Source organism: Ambystoma mexicanum, chromosome 1q (genome assembly GCF_040938575.1).
Source record: "Ambystoma mexicanum isolate Mex_15411 chromosome 1q, UKY_AmexF1_1, whole genome shotgun sequence".
Lineage (NCBI taxonomy): Eukaryota > Metazoa > Chordata > Amphibia > Caudata > Ambystomatidae > Ambystoma > Ambystoma mexicanum.
Genome location: NC_090922.1, coordinates 946,337,249 through 946,363,628, shown reverse-complemented (window position 1 = coordinate 946,363,628; position 26,380 = coordinate 946,337,249).

Genomic DNA, 26,380 nt, shown 5'->3' with positions numbered 1-26,380 from the left:
ATTGTTGCCATATTGCAACCTTCCCATATTTCTGCATACTTCGGCATGGTTCTGGCTAATTTATTTTGATTTAATTCATATTATTTATATTTTATTTCATTTCCGTTCACGGTCACCGGGTTGCCCGGGCCGTGGTGGGTGTTAGGACACCACACTATTTGCAATTTTATGTCTTCCTTCATTCATCATACTTTTTATTTCTGTTACTTTGTTGTTTATTTTTACTGTTACTTTTGTTGATCTCCTTGTATGCCGTACCAGGTGGGGGGAGGGAGCCTGGCCTCCAGATCAACTCGGGTTCTCGCTCCCAGTAGGCATGTTCTATTTTCTTTCACAACTGCACTCACTCACAGCCATCGTTCATCCCTGTCGGCTTGGCATGGGAAGTGGTATTGGCCTCTGCAATACTATGTGTGTACATGGAAGCGCAGAGGGCCAGAGCCGAAGTCACGCCTAAGCCCAGTCCATTTGTGCCCGTCCCTGTATTGACCGACGCAGAGGATGTGTTTCCTTGGATTACCCTGGTAAATCCTACAGCTGTACATTATTCTCACAAGCAATTATTGCAGCTTGCACCTCCATCTATGGTGTTGCTAGGTGGCCTTTCTGAAAATTACTTCATTACTGCACCAAATGATCGGCCTAAGTCTTTTTTAAAGTGTCTTTTATCCAATGCATATTCACTTCCAGCTCACAGTGCGCAGGGTCGCAATGTTTTATCTGACAATTGCCCCAATTTTATGTGCATCACCAAAACTTAGATGGGTGATTCTTCTGGCCTCCTCGGTGGTACAACATATTGGGGGTCATAACAATGTTGACGGTGCCTGGGAATGGGCAATTACCGGGGCATTGCAGCCGCGGTGGACCCAGTAATAGCCCATTCCCGGGTCGCTGGAAAATGTTACTCCCCATTCCAATTTGAGTCCCATTGGGCTCAATGGGAATGGGGAGGACGATTGTGATGACACCATTCATGAATGGTACTGGTGCATCGGTAAAGGTCTGCGAGTGGGTGCCGTTCCGACTGCCAGGTCAGACCTGGCGGGCTGAACGGCACGCGCTCGCAGAATTCTTAGTTTGCTGGTCCGAAAACAACGGTACCGGCAAGCTTACAGGTACCGTTGTTTCCGAACCGGCAAGCTTACAGGTACCGTTGTTTCCGAACTGGCAAACTTGTAATGAGGCCCATTGTGTTGTGACCATTGCCCCCTTGAATTGGGGGTGGTGTGGTCATAATTTTCTATTTCAACTTCTCGGGCAGTCTGCTCACTTTGAACCATCACATCGAGAAGGAAGCATTGTTGGCCCGTTTTACATAGGCCCTCTAACCATACCATTCATTTTTTTGGTAGTGTACCACCCCCCAGGATATGGATTAGCTTTTTGTGATTCCTTTCTGGATCTGGCGGCCGATCTTCATCTTTGACATTCTTGTCTTGTGATTGTCACAGACTTCAATCTCAAAGCTATTGATCTCATGCACTTTAAAATCTACAGATTCATTGCCGGCATGAATGAACTAGCATTTCCCCAGCTGGTTGGGTATGCTACTCATAAATTAGGGAACACGTTGGACATTATATTTGCTTTTAACACCAAGACATCTGTATATCCGGCCCTCACATTGACTTGGTTGAACCATTTCATTGTCCCTTTTTTCTGGGAGATTGTATCTGCCCAGCTTCTACCACAAGACCAGCCGGCCCCAGTCAACGCTGGTGGGAGGCGACGAAAGATGAGATTATAACACACAGATCAAGGCACGCCATGTTGATTTGGCGGCCCTTGAACTTGATACTCTATCTTCCGCCTTGTTATCTGTAGCCGATCAATTAGCGCACTTTAAAAATGAGATGCCACAAGCTTGGTCCACAGAACCCTGGTACTGAGAAGATCTGCATGCCCTGAGTGCAAATGGCATTGAAATTATGATTTGGCTGACAAATTGGTGTATCAGAATGCTTCAGCCGTCTACCACAGAGCCATCTCTGCTACTAAACAGGCTTACTTCTCTCACATTGAGGTTTCCCTTAAACACTCTGAAGAATTGGTCAAGGTGGCACATTATCTTTCCTCTGCTCCTCCTGAACCTATCCCCTCTTCTCAGGGCCTCTGTGACTCCCTGTCTCACTTTTTTGTCAAAGAAATCAACAAAATGTGTTCTGGCATCCATTCCTTGCATATCAAGACTGCATCTGTGTCCACCTTAGCCTTAATTCCACAAACTGCTAGGTCCTGGTAAATGTTTCCCATTTTTATCATGGACAACCTCATAGCAGCCGTCTATAAGCTCAAGTCAGGTCCTTCTAAAGACCTAATTCCCCTAGGCATTCTTAAAGCCATTCTACCGCACATTGCCCCTCTTCTTCTGGCAGCCATTAATAATTCTCTCAATGCAGGACTGATTCATGTCCCATCAAACACGTTGATGTCATACCACTACTAAAAATCCTTCTCTGGACCCTCTTTCTCCTGCTAACTTCCGTACAATATTTGTCCTTCCTTTTTTCATAAAGCTTCTGGAATCTTTGGTCTGTCCAATTCCTAATTCTTTTCTTGAAGAATCTTTCTTTTTTCACCCCTCACAATCTTGGTGCCGTCCACGCCCGGCCACTGATAGTGTGCTGGTCTCTGGGGTGGACTATCTGGTGCAGATGCATGGTCAAGGCGGCCTTGGTGCTTTGGTGCTCCTTGACCATTTCACCATGTTTAACACCATAGATCCTGCTATCCTGCTGAAGTGGCTTTCTGGAGCCGGCCTCCCTGGGACTATCATAGCCTCGCTCTCTTCCTTCCTCTATGATCATTATCAAACTCTCTCTCTTCTTCCCTTCTGTTCTCAGGCGATAGCTATCACTTGCAGTGTGCCTCAAGGGTCCACCATCACACCTGTATTGTTTAATGTAAACGTTCAACCTTTGACCAAGCTCATTTCCGCCCAAGGCTTCCTTTGTTATTCCTAGGCTGATGGCACCCAGGGCTTAGTTCGCTTTGACTGAACTTACTCAATATGAGTCGGAAGCTAGGTTTAGGGTGTGTCTCGAGGCTGTGGGGAATGGATGTATAACAACTGGCTCAAGTTGAATGGTGAGAAAACGGAGGTGTTGGTGGTGGGCCTTCCTTCTGCTACCTCTCTATGGACTTCTGATTTCTGGCCTTCCTCTTTGGGTCCCTTTCCAGTAGTCTAAGATCTTGGTGTCAAAATGCCCTCCATGCTCTCTATGGAGCACCAAGTTAGCGCAGTTTACCAACGTGGCTATTTTCAGCTTAAACTGCTCAATAAAGTCCTTCCCTTTACCCTGGCTCTGCTACAGGCACTGGTTGTGTCTGCTCTGGTCACCTCCGCCATTGATTACTGTAATGCTCTATTGCTGGTACAGCCTGGTAGCCTTCTATGGTGTCTCCAGATACTTCAGAATTCGTCCGCATACCTAGACACTTACATGTCGCACTGTGCCAATATCTCATTGGTGCTACTTCAACTACAATGGTTTCCTGTCAAGCAGCACATTCAATTTAAAGCTGCCTGCTTAGTTCACTGGGCCTGTTATGGTCGTGGGGTGGAATACTTGCAGGTCAAATTCTGCTGTATGTGCCAGGGTGAGCACTCAGTTCTGCGGACATCAGCCTTCTAGGGTCAAGCTTAGCCAGATTGGGACCCACGCCTTTTCTGTCGCTGTGGCACATTATGGAACTCTCTCCCTCATTCTCTCCATTCCATGTCCAACCATTTCACTTTCCATCAGGCCTTGAAGACTTATTTGTTTTAAATTAGAGGTCTCTGTGGTGAACGCACGCTATAAAGATAAAATGAACATAACATAACATAAAATGGTAAAGAAGTAAACATGAAATAATGGTGAATTGTCCAGTAGAGATCTTAGTACTCACCTGAAACCACAGTTTTCCAAATAAAAGGAATATGACAGTTAATCTATTGCTATGTTTACACCAAGGTTAGCATTAAATAGACTGATTTTCTTGTATGTTTTGTGATATGTTTTGACATGCTCAGAAGCCTCAGCAATAGAGGGCTGGCACCTTGTGAAGGAACTGACAAGTTGTCTAGATATTATAACATCTGCCAACAAAGATGGTGGTCTTTAAGGAATTGTGAAAATGAATGTTTCAGCTAGCTTTTCCAATGTAGTGGGGTGATCATAGTGCACAAGTACCCATTACCTGCAGTTGTGGGGTGTAGGGAGGGTGGATTTTGCTTCCTTCCTTTTGCAAAGCATGTTAGTGATGACATTCCATGAAGGCCTAGAGGGAAGAGGTGCCCACGTGGCGTCCCAGCCTGTCTCACAAGACACTTTACATGCATCTATGCCACATGTCAAGATAAATGTGTCACTTTTCTAATGTTAAGTAACACTCATGAATTTATCGGGGAGTTTAGACAGGCCTTTGCTCCGACTTGGGGTCCACTTGCTGTATTGTCAGTGGATGCTATGTGGATGCTCTTGACTGACTGCAAAGTTGTATTATCACTAGCATGTGGTGCATGTGGTATTCACAACAATCTTATGTTTTCAAATACTCTGCGCCTCATTGTTTATTGCTGTTGCCTAGCAACTGTCTCCCAAGCACTATTTGAGCCAATTGCAGACCACTGACAGGCGAAAGCTGGCCCCTGCTTGTAAGGCCCTGATTAGAAGACCCCTGTCTGTGCCCAGTTGCACCATCTCCTCGGCGAGGGCAGGATCCCCACCACTCGAGCTGCAGGAGCAGCTTTGTGCAGCAACCACCGGTTAGCGGGCAAGACGCAATCCTCTCATCGATCTACCAGCTGACGAAATATCTGCATGGAGGGCCACATTCACTAAGAATGCAGCATTATCCCCTCGGATATGATATGATATGATATGGCATTTGTAATGCGCCTATACACAAGTGTTTGAAGGCGCGACGAGGCAGGGAGGGGGGAAGAAGGGGAGACAGACAACGATCCTACTAGGCCAGGTGTCATTCAGATTGCGCAAGTGCATGGGTAGGGGGGGACGGGAAAAGTGCAAGGGGGAAAGGGAGAGGGGAAAGTGCAGTACAGGGTTAGTAATGAACAAGATAAATAATAAGGGCCAGCTGGTGGCAAGTGCAAGATAAGTGCAGACAAGTGCTGGGAAGGGGGGCTGTAGGGATACAGAGACAGTCCTGCATCTCTCCCTTCCGACGAAACCACGTGGAGCATCTGACTGAGCTCTGTGAAAAAACCTGCAAAAATCTTGTGTTTTCAAATACTCTAAAATGGGCGGCACAGCAGCTCATCATCCGGCAGCCTGCGCCTCATTGTTTATTGCCATTCGCTAGCAGCGGACTCTTGAGCTCTATTTGAGCCAATTGCAGACTGCCGGCAGGTGGAAGGTGGGCCCTGCTTGTAAGGCCCTGATTAGAAGGCCCCTGTCTGTGCCTGTCCGTGCTGGCAGTGCATAAGGGCAGCAACAACCCTTTTCTCGTGAGAAGGAACACTGGCCGTGTTAACCTTACGGCATCCCACAAGCCCTTGCAAATAATCTTCTCCCAACAGTCAAAGTCTAACACATAAGGAACACTCGATCACTCGCCAGACTATCCACAGTGAATGCAACATGTTATCAACTTTGAATACTATTCTGAAAATTGTTCACTTTTATTCAACATGTTTGCTAATCATTGCCTTTCACCTGCCTTTCACCTGACCACAGGGTCTACTTTTGCTACTACTCACTTGCTTTGGGCAAAACATTTGGTTCACCTACTTATCATTTACCCTACCAGTGTATTGCGCCTAGTATGTTAATGCTATTACTTAAACTTGGCCTCCAGTGTTAAAACATTTGCGAAGTATGTTTGCTGTTAATTATTGACGCTTTATGTTTCAATTGCTCTATTACAGATCTCGTCAGTATTGGCTGCAATATGCCCCTCTGTGCAAATACCATTTGAAATCTTAGCCTGCTCACTGCAGTAGAATTACCTACAATATGATCCTTACACCTGTATTACTGTTTGCTCACCATGAGGCCTTGGTATGATTACGCTGTCTATACACTGCTCATAGACATATTACGTAAGATTACCCTACACAATGTAAGTGGTGATACTCTATGACGTGTGTGTATATACCTCTACTAGATTAGTCTCACCAGTACACATACAGTGCCTTAGTACACTGCCATCTCGGAATGGTATGCCATCCATGTGCTAGCAACTGTAGCCTGGTATAGTATAGATACTAACCATTATACTTGTCGCACAATAACTACTGACCTGGTGACTATACGACTAAACTACAGACAGCTAGACCACAGTAAGAAATGGAAAATCCCTAACTTCAAACTTAATGCTAGTACTGGCCGCAACCAATACATGGCCAATATCCACCATCTATGCTAACCATGTCTATTTCACTACCACCATCACATTCTATAATGGCCACCAAATTCCTCCATGCACTTCAGTATGTCAACATTACAACTAACATAAAACTAGAGTCTGCACTAAATACTGCTTACCCACTCATGCTGAACCAATGAATGTTTATATATATGGTACTCGGCTCACACCTAATCAACCATGAACACCAGGAACTCCAGACTAGGATCCCAACTCACACGTGTACAGTTTCTGCAAACCTATTTCACTAAAAGATCTAGTGTAAAGGACAATCCTACTAGGTCTGAAAGGGAACTCAACAACAACTTTAATGGTCGCAGTAACAACTTTCATAATCACAGTCTCAAGCATGATCTTTCGAACCTAAAAAATCTCTGCAGGCCTATGATTTCGGGGGACAGTCCCTCAACTAACCTATCTAAGGACACAACGTGCACCGTATCTAATACCCCACCTCTGCTGCCAACACAAAACTTGACCCTTAATGAGACTCACCTCCACCCCAACCTAACACACACACATTCCGCCACAGGCAATCAGCGGTCAACAGTCATGTCTAACTCGGCTGCCTCTTCAATCACGGGTACCCTTATTAATGCAAGATCACTCCTGGCTCATGCGCTTACCTTATTGTGACTAATGACCTGGACTTCCTAGCAATCTTAGAAACCTGTCTCCATTCAGCAGCAGGTCCAGCTCTCTCACTGATCATTCTTGAAAATGACACTATTTTCAGAATGGACAGAGAAGCCTCTAGAGCTGGAGGAGTTGCCTTCATTGAAAAAAAGCAGCTTGGACTTAGAGAACTCCCGAACCAACAATTTCCCTCAGGAGAACTCCTATCCATCAAACTACCTCTTACAGCCACCCGTACCTCGACTATCCAGCTCATCTACAGACCACCAGGTCCCACCTCCTCATTTAAGGAAGATATCACACAACTCCTCACATCGAACACCAAACCGGATTCTCAAATTATGATGTTAGGTGAATTAACCATAGGTTTCAATGACGCCAATGATGACAATGCCTCCGCCCTAGCCAATACCATAACTGAACTGGGCTTCTTGCACTGAATAACCAACCCCACACACACAGCAAAGGTAGAACCTTTGACTGGCTAGTAGACCTAAACTTCAACGCAGAGATTCTGTCTAACTCACCCTGAGCCTGGTCTGACCACCATGTTATCTCCTTCATCATCCAGGATAACCCTTGTTTAGACTCTTGCTTTATCCAAGCCCCATCAGCACTCACTAGAAACAAATGCAACATTACAGTTTATAGATTACTGTCCCTATTGCACCTTATCATTAACTACCCCAACCACACCAACATGGACTCTTCGTCACTGGTAGAGTTGCATAACCAAACCGTACTTCAGGCTGTAGATAAAGTAGCACCATTAAAAATGTGCAAAGCTAAGCATAGCGCACATCTAAACACCTCGTACACTAACAACCTCCAAACCTTGCGTAGTGTAAAAAAGAACATCAGAAGCAAATTGGGAAATAAAAACAACAGGCTTGAACAAAGAGAAGTTCAACACTGCCCCTAACAACTATAAAGTTGCCATCAACCCAACTAAATGTACCACTTACAATGAAAGAATCACATACAATAATTCTGCTACCAAAGAATTGTTCACCATCCTACAGGAAGTAGAATCCTCTGTGCCACCACAAGAACCTTGCACTAAAGACTCTACTTGGTGCACCAACATTGGACAAAAGTGCACCACTAAAAACAAAAATTGAAGTTAAAAAACTCAGTTTGCCACTTGATATCCAATTCACAGAGTCAAGGGATCCCCCTGCAAAAACGTGCAAGCCATTTGAGTTTGCCCCTGTTTCTGTAATGGAAGTAAAGAAAATAATCTTTAGTCTCAAACAATCCAGATGTCAAGGTGATGTATGTCCAGCTTCTGTCATTAAAGATGCGATGGAGGAGCTTTTTCCCTTCATCGCATCCATAATAAATGCCTCTTTCGAAACACGCATAGTCCCAACCAACCTGAAAGATGCCTGGGTCCTCCTTGTACTCAAAACATCCACCGTAGACCCTAACATCCCGACCAATTATCAGCCCATAACAACTATACCACTCCTACTCAAAATATTGGACAGTGCCGCGGACCTGCAAATTCAAATTAACTTAGAATCCAACAATCTCTTGAGCCTTAGACAAACAGGTTTCAGACCAGGTCACAGTACTGAATCAGCACTTATTGATTTAAAAATCCAAATGGATGAACTAAAAGACAATGGGCCTCATTACAACCCAGGCGTTAAGGGTTTAACGGCGCTGTTAACCCTTAACGCCTGATTACCATTTTAACGCCTGCTTTTAGCAGGCGTTAAAATGCAAGGCGCTAACCCGCCTTGGTGCTAATTACGGCACCGTAATTTACGGTGCCGTAATTAGCGCCTTCCCCACTCCCATTATGCCCTATGGGGCAAAAATGGGAATGGGGAAGGGTAAATGGGGAATGGGGATTTACCGCCCCACTCACCTTGGAATGGGGCGGTAAATCCGCCATCCACCATGGTGTAAACACAGTTTACACCATGGTGGTAATTTAGGGAACTTACCGCCTGGGTTGTAATGAGGCCCGATGGCAACCTAGCGCTCCTCCTTCTACTTGACCTATCAGCGTCCTTTGACTTGGTCAATCATAAAGTCCTCTGCAAACACTTGACCATGGCAGCCCACTTCTCCACGAACGCATCTCTATGGATACAATCCTTGCAACAGAACAATGAGGGTATTCGCCCCGACTCCATCCGCTGAACCTGCCCCAGTAACTTGTGGAGTACCGCAGGGCTCTTGTGTTTCACCCACATTGTATAGCATATGTACTAAGCCTCTTTTCGACCACTTGGATGACTTGGTTGTCACCTACACCCAAATCCTCATTGCTATCACAGGCTCCTACGACACCGACTCCAAACTACTTAATGAAATATATCAAACCATACTAGCATGGATTGCTATTCATGGCTTTTATCTTAACGTCGATAAAACTCCTTAACGGATCGCAGAACAAACTAAACAAACTAGACAACCAATTAAATTCCTTTACCATTGACAGCATCACTATCAAAGTGTATAAAGAAGTGAAAACCTTAGGTATCTACCTTCACTCAGCTCTTACCCTTACAAAATAAGTTAATGCAACTGCATCAGCAGCAGCCTACACCTCTAAACTAATCAATGGCTGTTGACCTTTCCTTTCATCAGACAGTTGCATTACCTTGGCCAGAGCACTCATAATATCTAGTCTTGACTATTGCAATGCCCTGTATGTAGGCACGAACAGCCGCAATGTGAAAAAAACTTCAGGTGCTACAAAATAATGTCTTGAGAGCGGCACTCAATATACCAAAAGCCAACCACATTATGTCAGCAAGACAACATGTCCACTGGCTCCCAATCCAGGATAGAATTGCCTTTCAAACACTATCTCTGACACACAAGTGCCTCTCAAATACAGCCCCAAAATATCTAGATAATACATTTACAAAAAATCAAACAAACAGACCTACTTGGTCTACACATGTACACCTGTTAAATATCCCTAGATTTAAACTACAAAAAGCAGGGGGTAACAGCTTTCCATTACTAGATGCTGTACTTTGGAACTCTATGCCCCCAGTTCTAACAGCAGAACTGTCCTTTTGGACATTCAGAAAAAATTTGAAAACTTGGCTCTTTGCACATGAGCGCTGTCAGGAATGTCTTTGCTTTACCACTATTGTTATGTAATGTCTTTCACGTTTGTAACAACACTGTAATTTCTCAAGAAATACACCCAGATACCTTAGGGTTTGGTGCACTCTTCAAATGAACATATAAATAAATAAATAAATACATAAATCAATACATAATAATAATAATAATTAGGCTTTTATATAGCGCTACAAACCCTCAGGTATCTGAGCGCTGCTTATTATTACCCACGGTGTGTGGTGCTCATTTATCGACCTCGGAAGGATGAAAGGCTGAGTTTGGCCCCGCCGGGATTAGGCTCTGCACGGGTGTCAAAGCGGGCGCTCTACTCGCTGTGCCACTTGACGGCACTTGACATAAATACATTATTTAGAAAAGACTGCTCACTGCTGAATAGGGAGTATCTGAAGCCTGCTTTCATTTTACAGTGCTTGCATGTGACAAATGCATAGTTTTGCCAGTACACGCCCCCTTGTCTTCAGCCTCTTGATTCCCTCAAAGTCTGTTGTATCATCAAAGTAGAGGTATCTGAGCTTAGAGCTTGGATCAGGGGATGAAGCATAATCATTGTCATGATGATCATGGTCATTGGTTTCCAAGAAAAATCAGCGGTGGGTATTTTTCAAGAATTGCCTATCTTGCTTAGCCCGGGATTGTTCACTTAATTTTATGTATGTATTTATTTATTTATTGGACATTTGTATGGCGCCTATACACAAGTGTTTCCAGGTGCCACAAGACAATTTGGGATGGTGGGGGGCATAGGAAGAAAGTAGAACAACGGTTATATTGGCCTTTTGACAATCCTACCGTTCAAGTGCAATACAAGCTGGTGGTAAGTGCGGGGTGGGGGTAGAATGAGAAGTGAAGGAGTGTGGTGCCCAAAGGGAGGGACGCGGTCAAGTGCTGGGGGGGCCATGACAGCAAGTGCCAGGGGAAAGAGAGGGGGAAGGGAGGAGGAGTGCAGTGGACAGGGTGGACCAGGTTATGGCAAGTCCAGTGAAGGGAGCCCGAGGGAAAGTGCTGGCAAGGGATGCTGGGGGGACTGGTGTGGCCCCTGTATGACTCTGAAGGGGCCAGCCCACAGTCACAGTGGCAGAGGGCGAGTTAGCAAGGGAGAGGGAAAGGGAACGAAGAGGACAAGAGGAAAGTCTTGAGAATTTCTGCAAATTAAAAGGATCCGGCTCAAGTATGAGGGTGGCAGGGAGGCCGTTCCAGAGGGAGGAACCAGCCGAGGAAAGGGATCTACCCACCACTCTCTGCTTGGAGAAACGTTTTATCTATAAAGAGTTGGAGCCAAAGGACTGAAGGACTCTGGCATGGAGGTATTTAGGGAGGGAAAGCTGAATGTAGACAGGTCCCAGCCCCAGAAAGCCTTGTGGATGATGCAAAGGGTCTTGAATTTGATACTTGCATTCACTGAGAGCCAGTGGAGAGAATTTAGGGCTGGAGAGATGCAGTCCTGGGCTTGAGGCCAATGATAAGTCTTGCAGTCCTACTCTGTTGAAGGGGGTGAAGGTAGGAAAGAGGCAGCTTCAGGAAGAGGCTATTACAGTATTCAAGCCTAGAGAGAACCAGGGCTCTGGAGATGGTGAGCTTCTGTGGGAGGCTGAGGAAATGTAGAATGACCCTGAGGAGGTTAAGCCAAAAGTTGGACTTCTTGGCAAGGTCTGTGATGTGTGACGAGAAAGAGAGAGATGAGTCAAAGATGATCCCAAGGTATTTTGCCTCACAAGTGGGTGAGCGGAGAGGACCCAAGGAGGCTGGCCAAAGAGTGGGGGGGAATAAGGAACAGACATCCCAATGAGAAGGATCTCTGTTTTACTGGCATTAAGGCAGAGCTTATTGGAAGAGCACCACGCCTGAATAGCAGTCATGCAGTCAGGTATGAAAGAGGAGGGGGAGGAGGTAGAGGATGACAGCTTAAAGGAGAGCTTTGTGTGGTCTGCATAACACTGGAAGTGAGGGGAGATAAAGTGGGCTAAAGGTGGGCTTATTGATGAGTTGATGAGCTGATGTCATATCTTTTCAGTCTTGCACATCAGTTGGCTGTTGTTCGACTTCCTACTCCTTCTGAAATCCATTCCATATCCAGAACGCTGCATGCACTATTAGATTTCTTCCCTATTTTCAGTTTATTTTGACAGTTACCTCGAACCTTTGCAGAGAAAGATATTTGTGGTTTAGACCGGCATGGCCAACACAGAGATCCACTTACACTGTGGCCTTCTCTAACAGTAACAGCTGCTGCAGTAGCAGCAACGAAATGCCCTAACCAAGACATTCCTCGCCTGACCTTTACCCTATTCCCTACCATGTTTGTGTCCTGCAGTAGATTCAGACATTTTAATTTAAGTTCTCTTCAATAATTGTACATGGGACAGTCATTAATTTGGCCTTCTCCTTTGCCTAATAATAACATGTGATGTTCTTAGGCCCTGATTCACAGAGATTTTTCCAAAGGGGTTTTGCCATTATAAAAAGCATCTGGGAATTAGGTCCTCAGTGTGTTAGCCTTCTCATAAACCTAATAAATTCAAAGGGGTTCTCAGTGCTTTGGACATATCCTTTGCCAACAAAATCCACATGGTTCAGGGTTTTTAGTTACTTGGGGACTGGAGTAAACCATCCCAGTGAATGGAATTTTCTGTTTGAGAAGGATCTGATGGGGGGTGGACTAAAGCTAGAAATTGACGTTTGAGATGGTGACCTGACCAGGAGAAGGAGAAATGGTGGTCTGTGAGGTAAGTAGTAGCTCTGCCAGGTAAGGAGTCACTTTGATTTCTTTCAAATTGAAACAGAGTATCTGGTTCCACATCATCCACATCATCCTTTCAGATTGAATAGTGTGGTGTGCCTCAAAGGTACTCTGATTCAATTTGCAGTAAAAAGGACAAACAATAAAAGTTGAGAATCTGCATTGAACAATTGAAAGATATTCTGATTTCTAATAACGGTACAAGAATCGCATTTGGAGTGGTGAACGCTTAGACTCTAACGATTTCTTATTAAACTAATGGAGGGAGACTCAGCAGCTACAATAGTCAGGGAAACCAACTGAGGAAACAAGTTGCCTTGAGGACGACCACTGATCAAAACACGTGTTGGCTGTGCAAGACGGCATCATTATAAATGAACATTGAGAACACTCTTTTGGAGACTCCAAGAAATGTTATTACATAGATAAACTACACAAACTTTATTGTTCATGGTCAAAGCGCCGGTTGTCGGCAAACAACCTTTCTGTAATTGTTTATTTGAAGAGGTTTGGGGGTGCCTCTTTTTTCTGATAATGCTGCAAGTGACCTATGGTCATTGGTTGGAGAACTGCGCACCTATGCTAGGTTACACACCAGCCTTATCAGAATATAGTTAGTTGGTAAATATATATTTGCAAATTGGATTTACGAGAAACATTGCATGTAAAACAGCATATTAAATTGTGAGAATATAGTTGGCTATTTGTTGCCGGTCCTCTGCACGCATAGTAATCCATTAGTTGCAATATGGTGTGTGGGTGGTTATTTCAGCTGCAGCTGCAAAATGCATGTCCAGCTGCATGTATTGTCAAGCCATGTGTTTTTGTGTCTTGTTTTCTCACTGGCTATATGGATGTCAGAATGTTGGTAGATGCTTGATTGACAGCTCAGGAGAATGTTGCAGTGTGGATTTGCTTGAGTGTTCTATGTGTGACAGTTGGGGCCTGAGTTGGGTTGTATGAGGATGGCCGGTGGACGTCCTCCTGAACAACTCCTGCCTTGGACCCTGCACATACAAGAAGAGTAATTGGTTCTGTACATTTTGTAAATATGTAAATAAAGCTACCTGGCTACCACCTCGGCTTTAAACTGGTCTGTGACCCCATCGTGACTACAACGGTAACCCGTTACAACACCATGTAACTCCGAGTAGCAGTGCAGTTCGAATATCTGTGAGGTGTGAGTGGGAAGTAGAAGGAAAGCCATTTCCAGTTAACTACAAGTTGCGGGCATACGTTTGCACCACGTACTGTCATTGTTTGACAGAGGCTAACATTGCATTTTAAAGCCTAATAATTCATAACATGGTAAAACAAGGCATGACGTGATCCCCTACGAGGTTCATAACGTGGTAAAATGAGCCATTACATCACTTGGGACTGCAAGGCATGCACAACCATTATGATACATGGACGTCCACAATTGTGCATTTCTTTCCAAGCGTACATCTCAAGCTGTGTGTCTCTGACCCATGATATTTTAATCCATAAAGAAAACCAATGGCAGTACTTTGTATTCTTTTGGCAATTAAGACGTGCATTTTCCAAGCCACTATGGTGTATGCATAAAATGATGACGAGAGAATTGAAATTCTTATGATACAAAAATAATGAATAAAATGGGCAAGTGTTTCTTATTGGGCAAATTTGGAAAGTTCCTCTTTTACCAACATAGATTTCATTTAGCTCGCGGTTTAACTGTAATCCAGAATTGAGTAAAGTATCTTTTATAGGTACCTAATCAGACGAACATCATTGCAGGCTTTATAATGGAGCAACGTAATGTGATGACATTAAATAAAGTGCATTGGGCCTTGTATAGTGCAATGTGTGTCATTTGGCCACCTCTTGAATATCGGTTGTGTAAGAAAGGGGTGGAGTTACAAACATAGATGGTTATGTCGGTTGTGCTGTGGTAAACTGGTTAGATAAAGTGGAGAATGGTGATTATGTGATTGTAATTATTCAAGTGGCTTGGCCATTGTTGTGTATAATTTTGTGGGACATTTCTTTTGGGATATTTCTAAAGCAGGACACATAGCAGAGCTGGTTTCAGAGTGCTAGAACATTTTAAGGTGGAAGGAAATAACAGATCCATTGGTTAGTGGGAAGAAGGGGTAGTTATTAGAAGTCATGTCTAGTGTGTTAATTTCCTTCCTTTTTGATTTGAGCAGAGCCGAGGTATTTTCCCCCTCGCTTCTTTGGGTTCATCTAGCCCACGCCGAAGCCGTTTCTTTGCTTATTTTGTGATGACGAGGGAATCACAACTAAACATGTAAGACATGTGAGAAAGTGCAGGTCACCAAATGGGTGCTGTGTCATAAGGTACAGAGCAGGTAGTCCCCTTAGCTGATGAATCTTGGGTGAGAGAGTGGAAGGGCATTGTCTTCTTGGGTAGTGATTGATATTTTATTTCTATCGCGCTCGTACACAAGTGTTTCAGAGCGCGACAAGGCAAGGGAGGGGAACAGGGGAGAACAAAACAGCGATCTTACTAGGCCCACTGGACATTGAGAACACACAAGTGCATGGGAGAGGGGGTGGGGAAAAGGGCATGGAAGGGGGGATAAGTGGAAAGTGCGATGCAGAGGAGAAACAGATAAATAAAAATAAATAAATAATAAAGGCAACAAACAGTGGTAATGCAGCCAGCAATTTGCAAGTGCTAGGTTTAAGGCAGAAGACAGGGTAGGTCTGATAAGTGCAGGAAGAAAAAGGGGGGGGGGCTGTATGGGTACAGATACAGACCCCAGTGCAAGGGGTGGCCCAGAGGCAGTGAGGGAGGGTGGCAGGGTGAGCAGGTACCTAGGCCCGAAGGACAGAGGGTGGCCAGGTGCACGGTGCCAAGAGAGAACAGATCAGCAGAGGAGAGGGGGAGCGAAGGCCAAAGAAAAGAGGTGCCTTACAGAAGGTGGCTAAAGACTGCCCACAGGTTCCCTGACCGAAGGCGATGCCTACATCCTACATCCACTTCCACAGCCCCAAGAGACAATTGATTGGTGTACTTGCTACTCCAAGGGGCAGACCCTGAATGATGAGTATAGGAAGATCATCCTGGGGTATACGTGCCCATCCTAAAGCCGGGGAGTTTACCCTGACTTTCTGGTCTTGAAGAGGAAAAGGGAGTGCCCCTCCTTGCTATGCCAATGTGCTTTTTTAACGCAGCCACAACAGCTTGGAACCTACTGCTCGGTGCCACTGTGTGGAGATAAGCTATCCGGGAATGTATTGGATTGGATTGTTGCCATTGTATCTTTTGTTGCAATCATATTGCTAGTATATAAAAAGCACATCAATGTTGTTTTGCGCTGCTGAGTAGTTATTGTGATTTGTAAATCGTATGCACTTGTACAAAGCATGTTGCTGTCTGCTCTTTGCCATGTTCTGTGACTTCATGAATCACGGTTTAGTGCTCACTGGAAGGCAATGCACTTTGAGTTCTGACTTATATGTTGGTATGGTATGGTATTGTTTATTTATATAGCGCCTATACACATGCAAGTGTTTCAACGTGCTCTAGGAGCATGGGAACAAGGGGATAAAACAAACAGTCTCATAGAGGCCTAGACATTCGGAGATGATAATCTACACAGGCAGAGTAAGTGCGTAAAAAATACATTTAAACAGTTTGGGAGACAGCAAATAGGCCTGGTGGAAATTCTGCAGTTTTTACAGTGCAATTGAGGGGGGAAGACGAGGGAGAACAGATAAACAATCTTTAGGTGTGGTGCATACCGATCGAGCAAGTGCACAGAGGGTCAAGCAGGGGATCAAGTGCACCCGGTCGGTTGAGACTAGGGTGAGTGCAGAGAGAGCCACTCACTAGGGTTCATTTATCAAGTGCATTGAGTGTGGGTGGGGTGTAGGGCCCTTAGTCAAGTGCGAAGGAAAACTGGCAGGGCTGCTGGGGACCAATGAGACCCTGATGTACACCCGGCGGACAGTCAGCTTGCTTTAAGGAAGAGGAAGGAGAGAGGGGAAAAAACTGGTTTAGCAGGGTAGAGGGAGAGAGAATGAAGAGGAGAAGAGGACATTATTGAGGTGTTTCCAGAATTTAAGGTGATCTGGCTCAAGATGGAAGGCAGCAGGGAGGCTATTGCAGAGGAAGGTACCTGCTGAGGATAAGGATCTCCCTTGTTACTCATTATGCGCATTTTAGCTGTGCGGTGCTGTGCTATGCTGAAGTTACCTAATTTAAAACATGTGTAATTTTTCTGAGTTTTGCTCTTAACTGTTGAACTTCTTATTTATGTCATATTTCGTATATCTTAGTGAATGACACTGTATTGTGATATATAACTGGTTCCTTAGAAGTGTGGCACTCAGGAATACTAAGTTACCCGGTCGTAAAGGAGGCCCTTAAGTGAATTCCCAAGCAGCTAAAAAGATGTAAATAGAGCCATTGAATAAATGTGTAACTTCATACACTTCGTTATTAATAATAGATGCAACAAGGTAACAGCACAACAATATCTGCAGCAATGATTTGCAAAAAATGTATGCACCCTACTTTAACAATACTGGACAGACACCTCAAAATGGCAGATTCCCTATGATGATAGCCTGCGTCTCAATAAAGAGAATGGATACGGGCAACATGGATATATTCTTGAATTCCTTTTGGAGCCATTTGATAAGGCCTGGTGTTCTTTCAAACAAAGGAAGAATTAAACAGTGTACTGATTGCACAGCAGGCCTACAGGTTTGATAGGTGTAATGGTTCTATAGGAAGCTATGCCTTTTCAGAGTAATCAAGTAGCCCCACAAATGATAATCCTCGTTCTATAGTGTTAAGTTATATTAAAAAATCCATATATTGCTTATCATCAAGCGCATTTAAGTACTGTTTAATTGTTATTAGTATCCAGAGAGTGACAATGAGATTGTAACATGCAATGTCATTGGCCCTCGCCAGGTCATTACCAGACCGGCCAAGCCTTAACTGCACTTCTTCTGCGTCTTTCAATTTTCTTTCCATGTCCTTGCCAGGCCGCCATGGCAAGGGAGAAGGGACTAGGCATAGTCCCTTATCCCCATTAATTGTCGGCCATGTTCTTTATTTACTTATTTTTTTTCTTTTTTGAATTGCCACCATGGAAACGGAGAAAGAGCTTCGTATAGTCCCTTCTCCCCATTCCATGGCTGCCACAATTTTCTTCTCACAACTTCAAAAAAATATTTTTTACTACCCCATTCTTACGGTCTGGAGCACCAACGGCAATAAGCCCCTCACTGGGAATGCATTATTGCTTTAGGTTATGCCCCGAGGCCTTCGTTAATGTCCTTGCGAAACCTATGGCCCAGGGCATTACCTGTAGCAGTAATTTTCCCCCAGCTAGGGGCTTATTGCTTAAACATGTAATGTAATGTTAGATCCATTAATACTAGAACTAAGGAGGTATACAGAACACGACAACAAGTTTCTGATGGGCAAACGGGGAGTTTGGCAAAAGATTGCAAATACATAAATACATTCTGAAAGGATAGAGTTGAGAATTTTCTCTTGCAGGAGGACTTTCTGACATGAATTTTAATAAATGTACTCCCACCCCAGCCACGTCATCATCCACTTTCCCCAAGATGTTTCTCTTTTAGCAGACTTGTTTAGATTTTCCCTTGTCTCTTTTGGCTTTGCAACTACTTGCATGAACTATAGACAAGAACTATGAACTCTCTTGATCATGTGCACAATTAATTGTAATAAAGGCCACTGTTCAGCTGGGGTAACTTGGCCAAGGACGAAGGCCCTCGCACAGCCAACTTAACCAGCTTAGAGCGGTAAGGACCATAAGGGCAATCATAAGCAAAATGAAGTTGTCATGGGGGAGGAGGTCAAGCACCTTTGCCGGATCAACATACCAAACATTGTCTTATTACATCACAAGCAGAAGTACACATGAATTATGGATTACCCCCTAATGAATGAGTTCATTGTTTTGACAGGATGCAGGATATGTGTGCACGAAGAACTAGCATTAGATTTTCTTGATCCTTCTCAAGTCTGGTGCCTAGTGCTCTATAAAAGTAAGGGAGGAACAGGTTAGTCATATAGGGTCGCCATAGGTGGAGTATGCTGTTTTCCTTGACTTGCAAGCCAATTATTAAAAATGTCTCTGTTTGTCATCCCCCAAATGAACGTGTGAGTCCGGTATCTCTGACGGGAGTGATTCTTGAATTGAGATATTTTGTAGAATTACCGACTATACATTTATGGATCAAAGTTGCTGTCTTATAAATAATTCTGCCATATTCTGAAGGCCAGCGGATCTTGCCAGCTTTATCCAATGCACTGGAAATTGCATGGGCTAAAGCTGGGTCATTATTGGGGCATTATTGACCATTCAGACAATGTTATTTTGAAGAGCCTGAAGACGTTCAGGTGAGTTCATGCCCATATACAGGAAGTCATAATATTCAATAGTTCAACCTGTTATAGCTTTAGCAGTAGATCTAATATTATTTTGAGAAGAAAGGGGTACATTCAATTGAACGCCACACGTAGCAACCGATTTAACTTTTTAAAATGAATGTGAGGGGACATGTTGAACATGGAATTGAAAATACCCTGATAGTTTTCACTTTTGGCAGGATGATGAGTTGCACTGAAGCTATAGAGAATAGGAGGGAGGAGTGTAATGTGCTTATCATCATTAACACCTTTGCTCATTATAGTGAGCTCTGTCGTGGTGCTGTAAAGGCTGAGACAATGTTTAATCCATTAAGGTTTAAATGTTGGTCAGAATAGAGTTTAGCATTGTCTTGGAGGCCATTGTTTGAAAGTGTGAAATGAAGCTGATAATCATGTCCTCTGTGTGGAAGTGCTATGCTACGTCCATGTCCTGTAAAAGATCATGCAGTGGTTTTGTGCAGATATTCAAGGATAAAGGAGTAATCTGACACCCAGGGACCAGAGAGTCAATCTGACATATCGAATTACTGGCCAAGAAGAATGTCAACCAGTTCTGTGCGTTTTCTATCACCTTGGTAACCAAAACAAATATACCCAGAATGCTTTTGGGTCCAGGTTGCCAACAATAGTGAATAGATCCAATACAATCAATTGCGTGTCTTGGTGGTCGTCCACACACCTAAGCCATTCCTTGCAGTCATCGATTAATGGTGTCTCAGTTCCCTAGCAAGGTCAGAAACTAGATTATCTCTCCAAACTGCCCAGTCTCATTGAATAGATTTCCATGAAAGGCCGCTTTCACTGAACGGTGGCCGATCGGTGAACACGGCATGTGCAGTACCTGCACATGAAGTGAATGCTCAGGAGAGGTAATCAGGGGGAATTGGGAAGGGGGGGAATGTGTGTGTGCATGTATGCATGTTGGTATGCATGCATGTATGTGTGTGGGGTTTGTGCATGTGTTTAAAGAGTTGGGAAGGGCAGGTCTGGAGTCCGCGGGTGGTGGGGCTGTCCACCACTAAACAAGTAACAGACTGTGGGGGAATTTTGGAGGGGAGGGAACAGGGTTTGCAGCGGCAAGAAAATGGCCACGCCAAAGAGATTATCTTTCCATGCAGCGCCAAAACTCGTCACGGTCAGGGCTGGACTGGCCTATAGGGAACTCTGGAGGTTTCCCAGTGTCCTCTGCATCCTGGGACTCTTTTGTATTTTATTTTCACATTTTCTTATAGGAAAAGTGTTGGGATTGCTCAAAATCTGTAATATGGGCCCACTTTGAAAAATTATTTCCAGGCCTCTTTTGGTTCCCAGTCCACCCCTAGTCGCGGTGAAGCGGACAGCCCGCAGTGAAAACAGCCTATGGAAACATTGAACCCTATCTATCACCTAGACGGCTATGCACTTCAACAGAACCTTGTAATGACTTTGTAAATATTCTCTCTAGACCCTAAATTAAAAAAAAGCATTGGAAATGTCAACAGGCATGGGAGTGGCATTTGCCAGGCACTGCAGTAGTGGTATTAACTGGCCGTTGTTGGTATCAGCGGCAACATTGTGCATATAATAGCATTTCCTGGCAAATGCCTAACACCTATACACAAGCTAAAACTGTTGGCTTTACCAATGTTTTTTTTTTTTTTTAAATGTTTTTAAAAACATTTTTTTTACCACGACTTCAGTGAAGGGCGCGCACAGTGTTTATAAATCATGTGGCTGAGGGAGGATCGGGTTGACCTTTTTATTAAACCAGTATCGTGTTTACAGCTCCAATTAAGTTATTAACTCTCAGAAGACTGCTTTGAAAAAACACTGGCAGGCACTTCGAGCACAAAGTTTGGTGGCGAGGCTTGATTAAGCTATCTCAAACAGATATCAGGAGGATGTGTTTTGGGAAGGGAGTGGGCGGAAATGGTCATGGGGATTAGCATGGCCATGGCGAGAAAATGGTTGGGTAACTACCCAAACAGCAGCTATAAGCTGTGTGTTCGTCCTCATATGCCTTTTGACCCTATCTGTACTGAAATGCAATAGTTTAGTGCTTTAGCTCCACCTAATATCCAAAACTAAAAAGTAGCATTACAAATTCACCTATAGTTGGATGCTATGTCTGTATGTTAGGGGACCATTTCAATAGGGTGTGATCCAGGATGGCCTAAGGCAGTAAGGGAGGCCCTCCTGTACCAAAGAGAAGTTGACAAAGTGCGTGGTGAAAGATGCATCTTCCATGCAGTCCTTCTAAATGAATGTTGATTGATGGTTCCAAGGACAAGATGTTGCATTCGTTTTTGCAACTGTGACACTGATAAAGACAAATCTAATGTCAGAAAATGAGGGCACATATGAGATGTGCAACTGGAGGTAGTGAACACTTGTGTTGTAACGCCATTGCCTTAGGCTATGTCATTGCCACAGATTCTCAACATGTTATTATGGAAACTGCATGGATTTTGCAAAGCTTTTAGAGAATAGCCGTGGATTGTTCTCTAATTGCATTGCAGGTGAAAACATGTTTTTGTCGAATTGTTTGCAATCTCAGCATTTGAATGGAAGCCAGTGTGTGTGTGACATGCCAATCTTCAGTATGCTCTTGTCCTAAGTACGTAATTGTTTCATACAACTAAATAAATCAGATGTTTATTTTACCCACTGTGAACGCACTGAGTATTAGCCGTGTTTAATTGTCTCTACTTCGTCGGAAAAGTCATGATTCACTGATTCATGGATTGCAGTATTTATTTCGACAAGGTCAAGCAACACAATCATCCATTGTGTCAAGGCCCCACTGATCTTGAAAAGGAAACGAATACGATTCTGAGAAGTCGTCTATTTCCTAGAAAACAAATACCATTATGCAAGCTAAGCTAAATGTAATTTGAGATTGCCTTTCTTATACAGGTATTACTTTGACTGTGTAATTATGATGTATGCATGTATGTTTATGCAAATAAGTTAATGAGAGCTGACGGTGCAGTATATACAAACGGTGTTTATCCAAATAAAGTATGTAACACAATACACCAGCACAACACAGAATTGGGAATAACTTGTCTGTAATCTAAAACCTAGCACTGATTTTATAAGACTGGTATTCTTTTTGAACAAATGGAACTTGCTGGATGCAGTATCAATGATACGCAACAGCAATAGCAACAGCATAATACGCACTGATCGTTCCTATATCGTGAACTGTTCCTTCTGTCGTCTGATTATTTCCACAGCACATAGATTGTAAAGTTGCTTTATTAGGGTGATGTTACTGTCGATAGTACGCAGAGGTTTTGAAATTGTGGTTCTGCTAGATTCAGATTTGAAGGTTAACAGACTATTGTATGCCATCACGTTAGACTGTAAACTGAATGATGTGTGAAAATAGGGTTAACTATATGCTAGATAAATACTACATTAATATTACTTGGACTTTATCAAGTTAGTCAATGCTTTCACTTTTTATAGATTATAAATTACTGTGCGTTGTCAACGACTGTCTGTTAAACGTGTATATTATAAAGAAATGAGGTGTGTTCGAATACTGACATATTTAATATGTCTTTGTTTGCCTTTCAAATGATTGTCTGTAGTGGTGCGTGGCCGGAGGACACTGGCAACTGCAAACCGGTTCCTTGATCATCAGATTAGCATATGAATAGAGTGCCCACCAGAAAAAAAGCAGAATGGATACCTGGAACAAGTATTACACCCGCCTTGCAGCACTTTTGGATGCAGGGTCAGGGACGTAATTTCACCAAAATGCAGGGGTAGTGGAAGTGACATCACATGACCCTTGACCTCTGATGACATCGTGGGAAGTGATGTCATTTGACCCCACCCCCAAATGACATAACTGGAAGTGATGGCACACAACCTTTCACCCCTTGACAAAACAGGAAGTGACATCACATTGCATTGTTCCTCAGTACACTAAGAAAAATATGGTTATGATATCAGTGTAATATATACATTTCATACAAGAATGGATCACCATATATAACGTTAATATCAGTATCTATAGGCCCATATTACCAAATTACTGAGAATACAAGCAGACGTCCAACACAACAACCTGGACTATTGTACATTATTCACGCTAAACTGTAAACAGGGAGAGCACCTTGAAGAGGCCTAAACCCCAAAGCGTAGGCATCCAGTGCTTGTCAAGTGTTTGGCCGCAGACTGGAAACAGCAACTGACCAACACAAGTCCAACCAGAAAAAATGATGGTCTGGAGGGTTACCCAGAGCTGTGCCAGTGCTTATGAATGATTTGAAACATTCTATCATCACCTTTCTGTTTTGCATGTTTGGTAAGTAACCCACAGGTTTTTTGTTAGATGGGAGATAGATGGGAAGGATGTGTTGAGGGTCACAGTGATTGCAGGCCTTTTCATTTTACAATGTAAGCAGCAGCTCCGTGGCGTCACCCCTAGATAAGCCTGCTGGGCCTAGAGACCTAGGCTACCCCTCACTCATGACGCCCAATGAGGCTGGAACATGTTTGGGGGATGCTTGTGGTCTCCTGTAAATAGGATGTGACCTAGCACCTCGAGTTGGACTGCCACTTTTTTGGTGGGGCCAAGCATGATTTTCATATGGTCTTTCCCCTTATGTAGTGGCTTAGCAGTCTTAAATAAACGTGGTCTGGAAAGTTGGCCAGAGCTGTGCCAGTGGTTATGAATAATTTGAAACCTTCCAGCTATCACCTTTCTGTTTTGCTTATTTGGTAAGTAGCCCACAATTTTCTTTTTGTTATTTGGGAGGTAAGGGGGAAGGATGTGTGCCAGGTCACAGTAATTGCATGTTTTATTTTGTTCTAAAATGTAAACAACAGCAGCAGCTCCATGACATTGCCCTTAGAAAAGAAAGGCTTATTTTATATGTTCTTTGGTCTTGCTTAATAGCAGCATCCTCCAGCTTCTAAGTGCTGGAACAGGAACTGAACCTATGCATGCATCCTCTTCTTCCCAAAGCAGGTGTGTTGCCCCTGAGCTATCCTTCCAAATATATATAGTGTTTGCTTGAGGAAACAACAGATGGTTCATTTCAAAGGCAGAGGGCAACTTCATGTACATTAATTATCTCCTCTTGCGTCTATCTACAGTGTGCCTGTGATGCAGGTCTGGCAGATCTGGTTCAGGTCACGCAGTGCCCAGGCAGGGTTAGTGGCAGAAGCCACTGGGGCACACCCCTCTCATCACAGGCCAGTGGCTCACTGGTTGTGCAAAGCAGACAACGAGAAACACTAATGCGATTTGCATTCATCCTGTGTTATCACTGATTACTGTAGGCTGCTCTTACCCATTCCCAGCTAGCAAGACCTAGGCCCCATACCCTTCCTGTTGCTACAGTACTGAGTATGAGCTGCACTGACAGCACCACCTCTGAACCCACCCATTCAAGCATTCTTCACTAATGGACTGCCAATCTGTTAGTGATGGCGTCTTCATGGTTTTCCCTGCATCTTTGTTATTTCTCCAGCAAATGGGATCGTGGTTCCAGGTGAAAAAAGCTGTGGCACATTTACCTGCATTCAGTACCACCTTTTTCAGGTGTAACACAGATTTCTGCTGTTCGCACTGCCTCTTCGTCTGGTGGCCTAGGGTAGCAAAGCCAGGTCTAATGGTACCAGGGGGGAGCCAGGGGTAAAAGGTGCTACCCCTGGCTACCCCCAAATGATGACCTGTGCAGGGTCCCCACCATTTATAACATAAGGTCACCGCTAACAGGGTTTAGACATAACTTTATCAAAGTGGAATTATATTGCACTAATTGAAGCAGAAGAGCCACCTTCTCCTTTGGGTTGGGATCTTGCACAGTGCCTCCTGCTAATCTTCCACTGTGGGTAGCGTATGGATTTTCCTTTCCTTATTTAAGTTTGTTCCTTCACAAAGACCGGGTCACCACAGGAAATTGGGACTCTGCAGTCAAAACAAGTTGGAGAATATGAAAGAAGAACTTGCTCTAAGGAACTCAGATTATTCTGGATATGCAGCAATACATGATTCATCCTATGGAATAAATGGGGATTTTGTAAACTAAATGTCCTTTTTCTGGTGACTTAGGCTGTTGCCAAGTTTTGAGACTATGATTTTGTTCAAATGTTCATAATGATTTTTGTATATGGATGCATGTGTATTTGTGTGACTAAGGGTAGGAGAAGGTAGTGAGATAATGATAGTGATTAAGGTTGTATGCTAAAGCGAATTGCATAGTTTATAAGTGTGACAAAATGACTTCTGCTTAGGGAAGAATATTGGCTAGACTGCCTACTCTACGACCACGCGTCTACAAACCAACATTTACCCCAATTATAAAGGTAAAACAAGCACAGTTCAGAGATGTATCCCCTTCACCTTTTGTGGTAACTCAGGCTGAGGAAACAATATACTCTCTGAAGAGTTGTGAATGTGATTCAGTAGCAACCAAACCAGAAAGGTGCAAGAATCTATATATAAGTGAACATTTTTTGAGGTTGTGAGGTCTGACGTGGCATGCCCTAGAGTAGGGTCCTTTCCTCTGATTCTGACAGTGAGGAAGCGAGACGCGTGGAGCTGCAACTTTTTGTCCGCTTGTCGTCAGACTGCTTGCTCTTTGGACTGCTCTCCTTTTTTTTTTACGCTTATCTCCTGTGTGCGTTCCACAGTATGGTTCCCAGTCTCCCCAAACCCCCTGCTATACCAGCCTTTGGGGGACGCCAGGCTGTGCCTTAGTGAAGCGGTGGGTCAATAGGAACATAGCCGTGGTACTGTAGCCCCCTGTGCCCGTGGCTTTCCAAAGGAACCGGCGGCGGTAGCAAATGCAGTGACTGCACACTGTTGTGGCTAAGCCTTTGCGGTCTGTACATTGTCTGTGCTGCTTCATGCTGTTATTGGCTGTGTTTATACTCAATTGTAACTACATGCATAGAACAAGGCTGCAATTCATGCATATAATGGTTAATAGAGAACAAAATCCAGTCTTAGCCCATGATTTCCCTATTACGCCCTGCTATGGACTGAGGTCCTCCCCAGAACTCATCCCTGCCTCCACTTTTGGGTCAGGAACTGACGGTAGTCAGTCTGCAGTCCAGAGTAAGAGGGTACCCCCTTACAGCTAACACCTCGGGCTCCCCAAAGG